Source organism: Gossypium hirsutum, chromosome A05, assembly GCF_007990345.1.
Source record: "Gossypium hirsutum isolate 1008001.06 chromosome A05, Gossypium_hirsutum_v2.1, whole genome shotgun sequence".
NCBI lineage: Eukaryota > Viridiplantae > Streptophyta > Magnoliopsida > Malvales > Malvaceae > Gossypium > Gossypium hirsutum.
This window is the reverse complement of record NC_053428.1, coordinates 49275070-49292390: the sequence shown is the minus strand read 5'-3', so window position 1 is coordinate 49292390 and position 17321 is coordinate 49275070.

Genomic DNA, 17321 nt, shown 5'->3' with positions numbered 1-17321 from the left:
GCAGTAGCATTTGAAGAAGATTGGGATCCCTGCAAAATGTTAGGAAATGATAATTAGTAGAAAATATCAATTAAAAATAGTCTTTATTCAATTTTAATATCCCAATACCTTTTCACCAACTAAAGGTTTAGGAAATGCTTTCTTGTCATGAGCTACTTCCCCACAATTTTTACAAGTCATACTCATCCCTTTCCTATTCCAGACCTTGGTTTCTTAGGTTCATCTTTTGACTTCCTCCGATTATTCTTTAGCCTCCCTGGCATAGTTCTCTCAATAGGAGGAAGTACATGCTGAATCCCAGTCTTTGGCCAATCATGGTTACCATTTATTGGTTGCATTGGATAAGTGCAAAATCTTAGGTAGGTGTCCTTGTGGTAGCAAGTGCACAAATGCTCATTTTGGTTCCCAGATAAGTACCATAGTGTTGCACATGTATGAATATTTAGAGAGAGTCTGAGCTTCTATACTTCAAAGTCAAGTAGCTCAAACGATATATTTGAAAGATATATTATCACCAACGGTAACTAAGCCTCTCTCTGTTCATATTTCGGTTTCCTCCGACAGATTCCCTGTTATGAATTTTTTCCTCTCTCTAAATCTTTGAAAGAGCATATTGTATATATACTTCAAGAAAATCAGAACCATATATATATTTGTAATTCTTTGTTTCGTTCTGTCAATCTCGGTAGAAAAAATTGAGTTTTTGTCATAGGTTTCAAGATACATATTTGCCAATTTTGGGGAAAATGGGTTAAAGCATTTTCCAGTTGTTGTTTTTATTGTAATAGTTTCTTGGATTTGTGTTGAGAATCTTGGTCATTTGATGAAATGCCTGAATCAGACACTGTATTTCTATTTTCTTTCTTAAAACCAATCACAAGTTTTTTTTTTTGGATAAAATGTTTTCCATATTTCTGGTGGGTGACTCTATTCAAGTTAGAAGATGAGGGTGAATTCTCAGATCCTTATATGTCAACTTGGCTACATCATTCCCAGCGTGTGGCCGATAGTTTGGAGAAACCTGTTGTGTGTCGAGAATTAGCAACCTTTCCTTGACATGTGGCCAATTGTAGCAACCTTTACTGGGCTCTAGCTGTGGTAACTTCCTGTTTCAAATTGGGGCTTATTTCTCCTTGTAGTTGCTATTTTTGGTTTTCAATGTTGGTGTTCCTCTGGTCTTTGTTGAACTATCAATCAATGGGTTTCATTGGAGTCCCTTAATACTCCCCCACTGCCTGAAGGGACTAATTTGGCTTTAGCGGTTCCATCGCATGATGTATTCGAATGCAGCTGAGCATTGGGGGCTATTAGGACCGTTGTTTGGATTTGGATTTGGATTTGAATTAATTCAAATCCTATTTGTATTTAAATTCAAAAATCCTATTTTTATTTGTATTTGGATTAATTTAATCTTTTTCAAAATAAAAATAAAAAAAACCTAACTCTATACGAACTATTCAGCTCTCATGTCTATATATTTATACTTCCACCCTAATAGCTATATGATTATCTAAAACAAAACAGCTATAGATTATTTGTTAGACATTGTGAGAGTTGAGTGGGAAAAAATGCAAGAACAAATCTTCATGAAGGAGAAGAAGAATGACCAATTGAAAAGGAAACATCGAATCCAGGAAGAAAATAACAAGAACAAGAGACCCATTACCTCTTATCCACCTAAGCCATTGTTGCCTGAAATCTTGAAACGACATATTGTTGAAAACATGGGCGAATAAAATTGCATTTTGGTGATCCAAAAACAACTGTTTTTCTCCAATGTAAACCCCCAAGCGAGTCAATTGTTCATACCATTTTCACAAGTCGAATCCCATGAGTTCCTCAACGAATCCGAGGTTGAGCGTTTGAAGAATAAAGAAGCCATTAAAGTTTGCTTGATGGAACCATCAATGGAAGAAACTAAATCAACTTTAAATGATGAGATATGCGCAAAAATTCAATGTATATCCTTACGACATTTTAGAATTCTATTATAAAGAACAACTAACTCGTAGGTGAAGATCTTGTTCAATTCTAGTCGTTCCAAGTCAACTCAACTTTATACTTTGCACTTCAAAAACTCTGAGTTAATTTAACCCTAAAAAAATGTATAATTAAAGTTATGAAGTAGTTTATGATGTTAAATATTAGTATTACTTGAATCAAAACATATATACCTATTGCTTTATTACATAACCCCCCAAAAAAAACAATGTAAAAATCCTAATGTTATCTTGTCTCTTTGCCTTTAGAAACAGTAACTAAATATTTCTTTCAAAGGCCTTGTGTATATTTGCTTATCATACAGAGAAGCATAAAATGTAGACCCAAAGGCCCTTTTTACTTTTTGTCTCGCTTATTACTCTCTCTTTAACTAAAATTAAATCAATGGTAGCGTAAATCAACTAAATAATTTGTCTCCATGCCATTCAAACCAACAGCCAACACCATAAATTTGTAACACCAACATCTGTATAAAGTAACTAGGTTATCTTTAGGGATAAGTAAAACTTGATTAGATTAAAAAAAATCAAAAAAAAATTTAAATTTCGAGTTAATCGATTCGAGTTATTCGAATTATTCGAGTCAACTTGATTAACTCGATTCGAGTTGAATTTCAAAATTCGAATAATAGATTGGTGTAAATACTCTTGTAGTCCCTGTCAGCTTTGAAAATAAATAAATTGATCAGTCTCACAACAAAAATTATAATAAAAATTAAAATAATTTTCAAAAATTCAAAATAATTTTAAAAAAAAACTCAAATTTTATATTTTAAAAAATTCTAATAAATATAAAAAAAGTTAAAATTTTAAAATTTTTCTAAAATAATAATTGTGGGACCTAATTAATAATTTAAATTTATCATACTCAAGTATCTTATAGAACACAATACTTATTACTTCAATAAATTATGTTTTCATCAAAATACATTATTGTGTCCACGTATGGATGCATGCATGCTACTATATACAAGGCAATGTAGAGTGCTGAAATTTTGTTAAGTTAAACTTGATGAAAGCTTGGCTGAATTTTGTGGTGGGCATTCTTATTCAATTATTGGTGATTCTGCTGGGAGACGTCTGTCTGGTTGTCGTTCGAAGCTTGAAGTTATAGGTGCTTCCAATGACGACACCAGCTGGATCTGGTACGTGGGTATGGGAATTAAATGGCTTTTTTTTTAACAATATGAGATTTCAAACCATGTAAAACTGCACCACCTTTAAGGTTAAATTTTATTATTAATTGAATCAAAAACATGTAAAGTACAAAACATTTATATTACTTGAATCAATTCTGTTTATCTATCAGCACCTTGGTTTATTACATAACCCCCTATTATTTACTATTCCTGCAACAACATAATATCAAATATAACCCCATTAACTACCTGCTAACTTTATCTCTACATGTTATTAATTTCTTTGCCCGGCCTAAAATTTAGAGTTTTCGAAATGCAAAGCATAAAGTTGAGTTGACTTGGAATGACTATAGTTGCACAACATTATCAACCTCGAGTTAATTGTTTTTCACGATAGAATTCCAAGAAGTTGTAACCACGTGCATTGAACTATTGCTCATAACTCACTTATTAAAGTTGATTTTAATTTCCTCAATGGTTCCACAAATGAGCTTTAATGACATCTTTTTTGGTCTTCAAATGCTTAATCTTGAATTCGTTGAGGAGCTCATAAGATTTGAGTTGTGAAAACCGTATCAAGAATCGACTTGCTTAAAAGTTTACGTTGGAGAAGAATAATTTCTTTTACATCACCAAAACACAATCGGATCCACCCAATTTTTCAACGATATGTTGTTTCAAACTGTGGGGCAACAAAGTCGGTGGATAAGAGACAATGGGTCTCTTGTTCTTGCTATTCTCTTCCTTGAATTGATGCTTCCTTTTCAATCCGTTCTTCTCTTGCATGGAGCCTAAACACCCAAAACCAAGACTTTTGTTTCCAACTTTTCTGATTTTGAAGCTTCGTTGTTGCGATTTCTCTTGATCGAATCACGTAACCTCTAACAAGTAATCGAAAGCAGTCCATTTAGGATCGACGTTTGTGTCCTTGAAATCTTCAAACCCAAGGAGTTCCATCATCTTTTTTCCTTAGGTAATCAAACAACTGATACTCTACAAGTATAAAGAGTTGAGTTTGGTGAAAAGTACAAATATACAGAGAGTGTGTGAGCTTCTTTACTTTCAACTCAAGTAACTCAAACGATATTTTTGAAATAGATATTATCACTAACGGTAACTAAGCCTCTCTCTGCTCATATTTCGGTTTACTCCGACGGATTCCCTGTTTGAATTTTTTTTTCCTTCCCTAAATCTTTGAAAAAGCATATATATATTTCAAGAAAATCGGAACCATATATATATTTGTAATTCTTTGTGTAGAATTCCTATTTGGTTCTGGTTCTATCAATCTCCGTAGAAAAAATGGAGTTTCTGTCATAGGTTCCTGGATACATATTTGTCGGTTTTTGGGAAAATGGGTTCAAGCATTTTCTAGTGGTTGTTTTGATTGTAATAGTTTCTTGGATTTGTGTTGAGAATCTTGGTTGTTTGATGAAATACCTGAATCAGACACTGTATTTCTATGTTCTTTCTTAAAACCAATCATAAGTTTTTTTTTGTTTTGGATAAAATGTTTTCCATATTTCCGGTGGGTGATGCAACTTGTAAGAATAAAATTTAAGCTTGTTAAAAGAGGTTTACTTTATCTTAAATCTGACTCTATTCAAGTTAGAAGATTAGGGTGAATTCTCAGATCCTTATATGTCAAATTGGCTGCATCATTCCCAGCGTGTAGCTGATAGTTTGGAGAAACCTGTTGTGTGTCGAGAATCAGTAGCCTTTCCTCGACCTGTGGCCAATTGTAACAACCTTTACTTGGGTGCGGTAACTTCCTGTTACAAATTGGTGTTTATTTCTCCTCATAGTTGCTATTTTTGGTTTTCAATGTTGGTGTTCCTTTGGTTTTTGTTGATCTATCAATTAATGACTGTCATTGGAGTCCCTCAATACTCCCCCGCTGCTTGCAAGGACTGGTTTGGCTTTAGCAGCTCCATCGCATGATGTATTCGAATGCGGCTGAGCATTGGGGGCTATTAGGATCGTTCTATGGTTAAGGATTTGGATTAATTCAAATCCTATTTTTATTTGTATTTGGATTAATTTAATATTAAAAAAAAAAACAACTCTACACAAACTGTTCAGCTCTCATGTCTATATATTTATACTTCTACCCTAATAGCCATATGATTATCTAAAACAAAAATAGAGCTTCTTAGTTCTGAAGATTTCAAGAACATAAGGACCGAACCTGAATGGACAGCTATAGCTTGTTTGTTAGAAGTTTTGAGAGTCGAGCAGGAAAAAATGCAAGAGCGAATCTTTGTGAAGAAGAAGAAGAATGGCCAATTGAAAAGGAAACGTCGAATCCAAGGAGAAAATATCAAGAACAAGAGACCTGTTACCTCTTATCCACTTAAGCCACCGTTGCCTAAAGACTTGAAACGACTTATTGTTGAAAACATGGGCAGGTCAAATTGCATTAAGGTGATTTTAAAAAATTGCTTTTCTCTTATGTAAACCTTCAAGCGAGTCGATTGTTGATACCGTTTTCATAAGTCAAATTCCATGGGTTTCTCAATATATCTGAGGTTAAGCGTTTGAAGAACAAAGAAGCCATTAAAGCGTGCTCGGTGGAACCATCAATAGAGGAAACTGAAATCAACTTTAAATGGTGGGATATGCACAAAAATACAATGTATATTCTTATGACATCTTGGAATTCTATTTGTATAAAGAACAACAGACTTAAAGTTGAAAATCTTGTTCAGCTCTGGTCATTCCGAGTCAACTCAACTTTATGCTTTGTACTTCAACAATTCTAAATTAATTTAACCCCAAAAAATGTATAATTGAAGTTATGAAGTAATTTATGATATTAAATACTAGTATTACTTGAATCAAAACATATATATCTATTACTTTATTACATAACTCCAACAAGAAAAAAATGTAAAAATCTGATGTTATCTTGTCTCTTTGTCTTTAGCAACCGTAACTAAATCTCTCTTTCAAAGGCCTCATGTATATTTGCTTATCATATAGATAAGCATAAAATGTATGCCCAAAGGCTCTTTTTACTTTTTGTCTTTGCTTATTACTCTCTCTGTAACTAAAATTAAATCAATGGCAGCGTAAATCAACTAAATAATTTGTCTTCATGGCATTCAAGCCAATTGCCAACACCATAAATTTGTAATACCAAAATTTTTATAAACTAACTAGGTTACCTTTACAAGTAAGCAAAATTCGGATCAATTCAAAAAAATTGACAAAAAATTTAAATTTTGAGTTAATCGATTCGAGTTATTTGAGTTAACTCAAATAACTCGAATGATAGATTGGTGTAAATACCTTTTTAGTCCCTATCAACTTTGACAGTAAGCAGATTGTCTAAAAATAATTTTTGAAAAATTCAAAATTTATATTTTTAAAAAATTTTAAAATTATTAAAAAATTTAAAATTTTAAAAAATTTTAAAATTTTAAAAAAAATTTAAAAAATATATAAAAAATGTTAAAATTTTAAAAATTTTCTAAAATAATAATTGTGGGACCTATTTCATGATTCTAATTTATCATACTCAAGTATCTTATTTTTTATTGTTTTGCTTTAAAAAAAATTTCAAATATATTTATATGCTATAATACGGAGTTAGTTATACTCTAACAATATTTTTATTTAACATGTTTAATTTTTTTAATCTCACTTGATTCGATTCGACTCGACTCGAATTTTATTTCACTCGATTTGATTCGAAAAAAATTTAAATTGATTTAGGATGATAAATAGGACTCGCGAACTCGATTAACTCAAAATTTTATTACTCAAATCGAGTGAAATTATTCGAGTTAAATTTAAAAAATTAAACATGTTAAATAAAAATATTGTTATAGTATATCAAATTCCATGTTATAGCACATAAATATATTTGAATTTTTTTCAAAAATACAGGATCGACAACCTGATTTGACTTCCTACATGTTGTGACATCGTCAAAACAGTATGTTACGTAACGATGTTGTACCACTTGACGTTGAGACATCACAAACTGTTGGCCAATGTTGCGACGAAGGTAAATCAAAGTTGGGATGAGGAACCTGCTTTATGCAAAAATAGGTCATTTAACATCAATTTCACTTAGCTAAACATTCCACAAACCATTTGATGTTCAATGTACCACATCACTTGCATAGGTTCAAGTCCAAACACGTTCCAAACATAACATTAAAACATATTATCATCCAAATATCCAATATGCTTCAAACGACACCATTTTCACATCAAAACTACTAATACCATTACAACATACCAACTATTCATTTCTCAATTCAAATTTCATTCAAGCTCACATTTTCATTTACCATTCACACATAACACTTCATAAACTAAATACATGTATATATATATATATATCAATTGTCATTTACTACTCAAGTTTATTAGCAATTAAGGTTTCAAACCATCTTAACTGATAATATTCTAGAATGACATATATTTATGTATTAATTACATATTTATTTTGAGTATGATCCTACTAATTTGAGCTATTTATGGCTTTTTATCTTGTTGGGAATAAATTAAAAGCAAAAGGAAATTTAGGGGCAAAAAGCATAAATTTAAAGATAAAATGGGCCAGCATGAGAAGTAGGAGAGAAGTGGTGCCGAAAATGCAAATTATGGAAGACTTGACGGCAAAAGTGCAAAGAAGAGATTTTATAAACAAAGACTATTTAATTTTTAATTATATTAGGATAATTGTTAAATATTATTATTTAGATTTAATTTTAGCTTTTATATTTATTTATCTTTAATTATCTTTATTTATTTGTATTTATTTTTTAGAATTTAATTAGGAATAAACTAGGTTTCCTAATACAATAAATAGGGAATGGGGTGACACAAATTTAACTCATATTTTTTGTAAACACTCCCTCTTCCAAAAAGCTTAGCCTTATTTCCTTTCATATTATTCAATAAAAATTATATTTTCATTACATTTATTTCTTTTTACCCAAAAATCATGAGCCACTAAACTTATCTAACCAAAGGTTGTCGAAATTCCCCCAAAAGGGTTCATAAGGCTTAGGATCTGTGCTTAGCCTTCTCAACGAGTGTTCATCACTTCTCCGTACTACGGGACTGACGCTTCCATCCATGTCCCTTCAAAAGTGATCTTTTTATCTTGTGCAAAGGCGGCCGCTTTGTATGTTTTGGGAAGGTTACACAGTCGATTCTTTAGCTTACTAAGTCAGAGGTTAGCGAGCCCAAGAGACAAAATGGCATCGCATTCGTCATTGAGAAGTGAAGATCTAGCATAAAATGGTCCCACAAAAGCAATTGTTGGCTAGAGTTAGGTTCTTCTAAATCGTAAGTCTAAAATCTTGGGGCTAGTGGCCGTAGGCGTCCTTTTCCACTATAACTAGCTTATTCTGTTTGAGAAGGATCACCTAAAAGCCGAGGATTGAACCCAAGGCAGATCGAGTCAACTGGAGGCTGGAATCTCTCCATAAAAACTCTTTTTCCTCAACTCTATTTATTTTTACAATTTTAATTTTAATTTTCACAATTTCAATTCAATCAAACTTTTAATTTTGTTTTTTTTTTCAGGTACACAGGTTTTCTTGAGCACGACTCTATCCAGGATCTCGAGGAACAGGAACTTGTGCAAATCCAATCCCTAAGGATTTGACCCTACTTCCCTTATACTATTATTTTCATTATTTTATAGGGATAAAATATATTTGGTGCTCTCAACGACGCATCATTAACATTATAAGGTTACCTAACAACTACTAGTAAATTTCAAATTACCACCAAATTTACAATTCAAGTGAAACTTACGCCAATTAGCAAACTACCATCATATAATCATTTTCATATAACGATTTTCAAAACTCAAACAAACCATTTCATTTCCAACTAGGCCATTTACAAACTTTAACAAAAGTTGAACATGTTATCAAACATTCATTTATATACTTAAACATTAACAAATTCATATTCAAGGATCAACCATAGTTCCAATCACTATTATCTCAAGTAAACTCATATATTAACCCTACATACATTCCACATAACCAAGATTAAAATGAGCCAAAAGACTACCGACAAGATTATGAAATAGTGTGATCTTTAAGTTGATTCAAATAGATAAGTGTCACAACCCGAAAATCTACAAGGCAAAGCGAGACAATGGGTAAGAATTTTGGATGCTTTGTAAGTCCATATGAAAGTTTAATTGGCATTAGACTAATTTAGAAATTAAAATGCATTGGTACAAATATAGCAATCCTTTAGTTTCTTGCACATTCATATACTTTCACAAATACATCAAATAAGTTAGTCTGATTACGTGTCATAAGCTTAAAACACATTCATATAGTGAAATAACAATCCATCATATCACATATACTTACCAAATCATATTCAATTTGTAAAACATATATAATTTCATTCATATACATATATATTTATGTCGAACATCTTGATTTCATTTAGTACCATTTTCATTTATGTTTTTCACCCGAATAACTAAAATAAATTGAACTGAGATACACAAGACTGATATGATTACATATGTTGACATTGTCGAGTTGTTAACCTTAGCTTCTAATCCAGGTTGCTAACACTAGTTTAGTTTGAATTTGCTAACACTAGCTTCAAAGGATCCGCAACATATGTTGGATATCCAGTCATCGAATTAATTCCCAATTACAACACCCAATTTTTTATACAAGTAGACATATTCGAGCTACTAGCACTAGCTTCAAATCAGGGTTGCTAACTAGAAACACAAAAATATACACACTTTTTCATGCCACTTTAACTCAAATTCATGCAGTTTCGGTAAAATTATTGTCGAAAATTATATAATTATTATAAAATAATTATTTTGGACTTAAATTATTAACATAATTAATTTTAAATAATTTTATAATAAATTTTGATCATTGTCGAAAAATTTGCATGAAGGGCGAAAATTGGCTCGATAGAAACTGCTAGAAGCGCAAAATCGAGAAGCGATTTTTGAAGCCTCGAGACATGAAATTTTCAGCTAAAGACGGTCCAAATTATGTGTATTAATTCATAATTTAATTAAAATTTAATTTTAATCCAATTTAATTTGGATTAAATAATTTATTTTTAATTAAATTATGAAAAGTTGCCCAGTTGAGCTGAACCGAGAGAACAGAACCAGTCAAGCTTTGGGCAGCCCAAAACCGTCCAGCAAGCTGACCTAATCAGCTTGCTTGGCTGATTAATTGGCTAGCAAAAAGGCCCTTGAAGACTTCGTCTTCAAACTTGCCACATGTGTGGCCGGCCATGGGAGGGCTCTTTGGCTGCTGATTTTGGCTATTTTTAGCAGCCCTCTCAGCCTATAAAAACCCCCTTTGGCTACTCATTTCACCACACCACAACTTTCTCATCTCTTCTCTTCTCTCTCAACTTTCTCTCTTTATTTTTCCATCTGTTTTCCTTTGTCCTCTTGCCGATTTCACCTCTTGAAAAAGAGTCGTTCATCCATCATTTGGAGCAACATTCAAGTGTTCATAGAAGCCTTGGTTCGACAAGAACAAGTGAAGAAGGAAGAGTGGAACAACCCAGCCAAGCGACGGAGAAACACCGGATTTTCTTCTTGTTCCCTATCTTTTTAAATTCTGTTGTTGTTATGATGAACATGTCTATGAATATTTATGTTGATATGATTTATTTCATTAATATGGCTTAAATTTAATTTGTGTTAGGTTGATTACATTTCGTCTTCTTAATTTATTAAAATTGTGTTTGTGTTGTTATAGGCCTCGTAAGATGTTTGATTAAGTAAAACCATGACTAGGTTATTCTTGCATTACAATTGTAAGGTAACTAATGAATTAATTATTTAAACGGATTGAAATTGTAATTAATTGACACGATACTTAATCAGTGCATGTTTAATCATCTAAGGTAGCTAAAGGTTAATGATGATCGCTAAACTAACTAAAAATTCGACTAAGGCAAGCGCACCTATCGAACAGTAGTATAGTTGTGGTGAGACCGAAAATATCATATCCACAAGGACTAAAAGTACTAGTAATTACTATCTTTTTTTTTCTAGCCCAAGAATTAAAGGGATGTTTTTTAACTAAGATTAACTATTTAATTAACTAAGAACACGATAGAGATAAAAGTTGGAAAATACTTTTAGAAAACCGATGGAGAAGAAAATACCAAGGAAGAATCCACTTAGACTTCACTTATCATTTCTGAATTAGACGATTTATTCACTTGACTTAATCCGTAGAAATCCCTAGTTTATGTTAATATCTCTCTCAAGACTAAAAACAACTGACTCTAGGTTTATTAATTGAAATCTTTTTCTAATTAAAACCCATATTGTCGCATTAACTCGATTTATGGATTCCCTTATTAGATTTAACTCTAATCCGGCAGATTTATGTCGTTCTATCTCTAGGATTGCAATCAACTCCGCTTAATTATACTAGACCTACTCTTAAACAGGGACTTTTGCTCCACTGAATAAGCACATCAGACTTGAATTAATATCCTAAAATATTAAAGCAAGAATTAAGAACACATAATTAAGAATAAGAACAAATATTTATCATATAATTCAAATTGTAATAAGATTTGTCTTAGGTTTCATCTTCCCTAGGTATTTAGGGAATTTAGTTCATAAAAATGAGGGAAAACATCTCAAAATTGGGAAAACTACAAAACATAAAGAAGCCCAAAAAATTTGGTCGAAATTGAATGGAGATCTTCAGTCTTAAAGTAAATCCTACTTCCGAACTGATTCCAATGGATGTCTTCGAGTATTTTCTGTCTTCTATTCTCCAGTCCCTTTTGATCCTCTTCTAGGGTGTTTATATAGACTTTGGAATGCCCAAAATAGCCCAAAATTAGCCTTTTCTGAATAGAATTAAACTTGGGCTCGACAAGGACATAGCCGTATGACACGTCCGTGTGAGGGTGCTCAGGCCGTGTGAAATTCTGAGTTGGTTTAAGTCGACGTGGCCATGACATATGAGCGTGTGGCCTGCACATGTGTCTAACACGGGCGTGTGGAAGTGCCTAGGCCATGTGGAACACTGAAATCAACCTATTTTGTCCGTTTTTGGCTCGTTTCTTACTCTTTTTACTTTTCTATGCTCTCCTGAGTATAAAACATGAAATTAAAGGATTAGAAGCATCGAATTCAATAAAACTAGTGATAACTCATCCATAAATATGCCAAGCATGGGAAAAAAATATGTATATATTACGGTTTATCAAATATCCCCACACTTAAGCATTTGCTTGTCCTCAAGCAAAATCCTCAACTCACAATTAAAATAAATTATTCTCAACTTATAATTCTCATCAATAATGTTTCAAAGTAATCCAAAAGTAATCATAAATTGGGAGTTTAACTAAAAGATCATTAACTTTTCAAACAATCCAAGTTGAGCATTTTATCACAAAAATATAGGTATTCCCTTTATCTAAGTATTTACCTTTAATTCAAAATCACACAGAGTTGGCATCCTCACTAAAGATTCACTTAAATTACTCAAGGTGTTTAAGGTTCAAAAATAAGCGCTCAATTAGTCAAACATGAAAAATTATTACCATAGACTTCCATGAAAATCAAATATCTACCACTTTAAATGAGATGATACACAAATCAAAAGGACTTTAACAAGGTAGTAATGGGGCTTGGGTTAAAGGTGTGGATAAAGGCTAAAAAAGAAGGTTAGAATCGAGATTGAATTGATAAATTACCTAGCTAGAAAAACTAACACTAAATAATTACATCAATCGAATTTATTAACGAGAAACATAAGCTTCTTCTCAGAATATGGAATTAAATACTTAGCTCATAACAAAGAACTAATAAGAATCAACATAAATATATATACACATTTTTTTATTTTATTTTATTTGTAAGAATAAGAACAAGTCAAATATTTAGAACTACTAATTGAATAGGAAAACATAGCAAGGCAATTATTCAAATCAAATCTCGACAAAATGAAGATCAAATTAAATAGGGAAAATTCTCAAGGAATCAAAAAGAGGTTAAAGGGTTAATGTTAAGGGTGAATTAAGAGGGAGGTTTTAAGCTCAAGAGGGTTCACTAAGGGTTAATTATGAAGGTAAGTCTTTTAAGGAGTGAGTGGGTTAAAACCTAAGTGCCTTTATCATCTCAGTATATCAAATCAAATATGTGGTCTCGACATGTATAATCGAAGCAAGTTCTAGAATAATAAATCAGTATTGACACACTCATAAGCAACAATAAAAGTGAGCAAGAAGGGATATATGCTCTAAAGGCTCAAAATCTCACAAAATTATGGCTTTTGATGTCAATCCTGTGAATTTGAAACTTCAAGATAATACCTAACTTTGGGGAAACAACCTAAAAATTTTTAATTCTCAAAAATCAACTTATCATGCTTGATTCTCTAATGTCTTAAAGTTTAAACAATCAATGCACGATTACCTATGATTTAATCCAAAATACATAAATAAAAATAATAAGTCAATCAAAATTCATTCTAATAGTAATATGAGAAAATTACTTGAGAACGAGATAGAAATTTAGGGATTTTCTGATAATCATATAAATAACCTCTCCACACTTAAGATGTACATTGTCCTCAATGTACAAAAATATATAGTAACAATATAAGCATAATATCAGAAAAGAGGGAGAGAAGCGAAACTGCTCTGAATTTTTGGATGAAATCCTTGGAATAGCGAAAGCTAGAATTATAGATAAGGCCAATGAAAGGCATGATTCTGAGTTACTAATAAGAAAATAAACACAACTGTGGAAGAGAATTAAGGATTACTCGATAATAACCATAAAGATAAACATAAAATATAAAACATAAGTCTTTAAAAATAAATAAAAGAAAATTAAAATTAAAATTAAAATTAATAATAATAATAATAATAAAATAAATAGACTCAAAGGTCCTCATTATCGAATGCCTCGTGGGTCGACGGTGCTGAAGGAGAGATATGAAGGTGGTGGCAAATCTGTCGAAGAGTGGCATCGATGCTGTCGAACCGCTCAAAACACTGCTGCTCAAAGTGAGTGAGTCGCTCAAATATATCTGTCAAAGTGGCAGCAGTGGGGTGGTGACTCTGTGATGGTGGTGGAGGCAGGTCCTCATGAAGGGGAGGCACATCATCAGTAATGTCCTCTGGATTATCCTAACCATCAGAACCAGCTAACCGATACTAAGAGGGATTGAATCCATGACGTCACTCGATCATCCTCATGTGGATTATACTAGAAATTTCTTGAGGAGACATCAGGCCTACTAGTGTGAGTGTCGATGACATCTCTGGTGTGTCGAGGAGATCGAAGTGTCGAGCGAGATAAGTCACGTAAGGGCCGAGAAAGATGGGGCCATTTTTATGGCATTCAGTTTGGTTGCGACAAGTGAGTGCGATGAAATACGCCAAATCAAACACATGTCTGGTAGTCATGTTCCACAGGAAATAGGTGTCATAAGTACTAACCACTCATGTGTTCTCTCTCCGACCTGTCAAAGAGTGAGCTAGTAGGGCGTAAATATACCACATGGCTGGAAAGAGGTGCGTCGCCTTCGAGCGACTCGCGTCATAGTTATTTAGGCCGTCTGTGAGCTCAGTCCAACATTGTGAAGGTGAGTAATGAATATGTTTATGAATCTGAAGAAAGTCCTCGGCGCTCATGAACTCTTCTGTGTAAAGTCCCAAAGCAACACCAAACTCTGGGACGCTCATGTGTCGCACTAGCCCACCAAGGCGAAAGGTGATAGTATTGGGCTCGTCATGGACTGACATGACCTGCTGGACTAAAAATGTGACGCCAAACTCTAAGGTGAGCTCCGAGTAGGTGGGCTCGATGATGGTGAAGAACCTATCCCACGGGGCTGTGGTAATAACCGCGCGCACATCATCAACCAAACGGACCTGCTCTAGCACGGCCTAATCAATGCAACGACCCACACCGAGGGGTCGTACTCCGAAAAGCTGATATAAATTGAAGGAAAGGGCGACGAGTTACGGCCGAAGCGCTCGAGAAGGTTGCGCCTGAGTCCTTCTGCTTTTTAAAAGTGGGGACGGCCACTTTTGACTTACCTCATGTGTTCGTCATAATGGGCCTGCAAAATGTTTTAGAATGAATGAACACATTTAATAGCGGTATGTAAGGATAGAATAAAAATTTAAACGAAGCTCCAAAATTGGACGAAAATAAACATAGAATATAATGGGGCTAAGAAACAGCATGCCTATTAAGAGAAACCTAAGACCAATCCATAAAGCAACAGAGCAAAAAAAATGAAATTATAAAACTAAGAACAGTAATGAAAATAGAAGATATGCAGAATTTAATGAAGCAAAAATACAAGATTAACATCAAGGAATTAACTAACTAATTAAGAACAAAGGAGTAAATAAAATCAGTAGCGACAAAGAGAAATAAAATAAAGAAACAAAATACAAAATAATAATTCAACTAATAATAATAAAGGATGACAATAACAAGGTTTGAGAAGGGTGACCGACGGTAAGGTTGATAGTCGGCAGAGTCACACGGGCATCGGAGCAAGGCTAGATGGTACGAGCAGTGGTGGCCGTGGCGAGAGGAAGGGATAGGCATGTGACGGTGGGGCTGGGTTGTGGGGATAGAAGCTTGAGGTGATGTTGGTCGGTGGTGAAGGGATAAGTGAGGAATGGGAAAAAGGGATGAAAGTGTATACGCAAAGGGTTGAGGAGTACATAGCGAGGCTAGGTGGCTCCAACAGTGGTCAGACAGAGGGGAGAGTGGAGTTGCAGCGGCTAGGGTTTAGGGGAATTTGGGAGAGAACAGAAAAGAATGAAGAAAGGGGCTAAGGTTTTTTTTTTATGGTGACACGGTCGTATAACGGCCACGTGTTGGCTACACGGGTGTGTCACACGCCCGTGTAGCTCAAATCTAGCCCATGTTCATCACAAAAATTTTATGACCTTTCGTCACATGGCCTTGGACACGCCCGTGTGTTCAGGCTGTATGGTTCACACGGTCGTGTTGCATGGTCGTGCTCTATGTTTTTCTCTTCTCCCATGCCCGTGTGGCTCACCCACACACCTGTGTAACCTACCACACGCCCGTGTAGATCGACTGTATCTTGCACACAGCCGTGGGCTTTACTCGTGTAACTTTCTGACTTGTTAAAATTCGAAAAATTAAACTCCAGGTTTCACATGGCCTAGGATACGCCCGTGTGTCCAGGCCGTATGGGTCACTGTACCTACATAAAAAAACACGAAAAATAAATAAAATAGACGGGTTAGTAGTGTTAGTGCTCGGGTTGCCTCCCGAGGAGTGCTTATTTAAAGTTTAAGCTCAACTCACCTCATATTTGCACGGTCATGGTGGTTCAAGGAGTTAAACTCATCATTCTTACTATCAATCTTATCAAAATAATGTTTTAGACGAGTACTATTTACCTTAAAAGTGCTGAATTTGAAATGAGTTGCCTCGACTGTACTGTATGGGAAAACATTGAGTACCGGAAAAGGTATAGCTCCATTAGGTTCAGAAGTGGCAACACGAGGGTATGCTTCATCTAACAGTACTTTGTCTCCAACCTTAAGTTGATTCGATTCCCCTTTAAGTTTGTCATGACACTGCCTTGATTCATCGTATATTCTCAGTTTCTCCTTAACCTGTGTTCGCCATTCATCTAGTTCCTCGATCTGTAGCCTTTGCTCTTCATGGATAGTCTTGTTATTACATGGACTAGAACGTAGCTCATTTGTACTTCTCGAAAGTTTTTCCTGTAAAGAGGGTTGAGCAACAAGGTTACTCACATTAAAAGAACTTGTGTAATCATCTCGATCACTAGTCTTTCTGTCAAAATCACGAGCTTAAAGTTTAATCATGTTAAACATCAATGATAGATCTAGCAGTTGCTAAAAAGGGTCTGCCTAGAATTAAGGGTACGTCACTATCTTCATCCATGTCTAAGACAACGAAATCGACTGGGAATATGAATTTTTCAATTTTAACAAGCACATCTATAACGATACCCGTAGGAAATCTAATAGTTTTATCAACTAATTGTATGCTCATCCTAGTTTGTTTGGGTTTCCCTAGTCTTATCTGCTTAAACATCTTGTAGGGCATGACATTAATACTTGCCCCTAAATCAGCTAAAGCATTATTAACATTCAAACTACAAATTAGACAAGGATTCGTAAAACTCCCTGGATCTTT